This window comes from Myotis brandtii, unplaced genomic scaffold, assembly GCF_000412655.1.
Source record: "Myotis brandtii unplaced genomic scaffold, ASM41265v1 scaffold1318, whole genome shotgun sequence".
Lineage (NCBI taxonomy): Eukaryota > Metazoa > Chordata > Mammalia > Chiroptera > Vespertilionidae > Myotis > Myotis brandtii.
The window spans coordinates 235175-236343 of record NW_005354664.1 but is presented as its reverse complement, the minus strand read 5'-3'; the positions used below and the strand labels follow the sequence as shown (position 1 = coordinate 236343).

Sequence of the window (1169 nt, the reverse complement as noted above, 5' to 3'; positions counted from 1 at the left end):
TAAGATTCCGTGTTGCCCAAAAACTGGCAATTTGATGATCCCGTGATGAAGACAGACCATCTCTACTGGCTGGTTTTCTGTTGTTATAGTCCACAACTGCAGACTCCGGAGCTTCTTTAATGCCTGATTTAATGCTTATATTTAAGGCATCTTTAATGAAATTTCGGCAAGTCTGAACAACTTCGCTCATTTGCAGATAGCTGGCCACGGTCATCACTTCAATGGCATTTTGGCTTGTGAGCACCAGGTTACCAGAGTACAGGAAGTCCAAGATGACAGAGAAACCTTGAACTGCAGCAATATCTAAGTGGGTAGTATTGTTTTGGTTAGGGCTTTCTTTGTTGGAAAAGCAATATAAAGTCTTAAAGAAACGGCTGCCTGCAACCAGGATGTTCTTATGAGCTTTAAAGATTTTTCCGCTCACCACAATGCTGACATCACAAAGAATACCTTTCTTTCTTTGCTCATTTAATTGTCGAAGAAGTTGATAGCAATAAGAGTTTTCATTTGGCCTACTATTAAAGTCACAGTATCCCTCTTCTGAAGGTATTTCTGATTCCTGGGCTTTGGCTTCGTGGAGCTTGTGCTCTGTGGAGACGTGGTGCCGCAGGAGCAGGGTTTTCTTGTAGTTGCGGGTCCCTCGTGACAGCTCGTCGTGGCCCCCAGGGGGGAGGTCCCCGCCGCCGCCGGCCGAGGGGGTCTTCTGGCACCAGGCGCAGGACATGAGGCCGGTGTCCTTGCAGTAGCGCAGCCAGGGGAAGTCCCGCAGCCAGGCCTCCTGGAAGGAGCTCTGCAGCTTCTGCAGCAGGAACTTGGGCCCCGCGAGCGGGAGGTGCGCCATTTGTTGGGGTCCGACCCCAGCAGGTCCAGGGGTTCCCAAAGGTGTGGACAGAGTCAGCGAAGAATGAGCGACACGGAGGCAGCGTTCAGTTGACCAGCATAGTTGGTTCTCCAGCCAGGTTCTAGCCAGGATCTCCAGCCAGGTCTGTCTTTATTGTCCTGTTAACATCTGTATTTATACCAGTTGATTTTAATCCTATCAATTCTATTCCAAAGGTTAGGGCGTTTGTTAATCTAGTTCTGTTGAGTTTAATCCTATCAATTCTATTCCAAAGGTTAGGTTTGTTAATAATCTAGTTCTGTTGAGTTTAATCCTGTCTAGGTTAATC

The 1169-nt window shown here is 47.7% G+C and overlaps 1 pseudogene; it reads right to left on the bottom strand.

Moving 5' to 3' along the window:
• LOC102244986 overlaps window positions 1-841 on the bottom strand; it is a 2038-nt pseudogene extending 1197 nt beyond the window's left edge.
• Between the last annotated feature and the right edge of the window lie 328 nt (window positions 842-1169).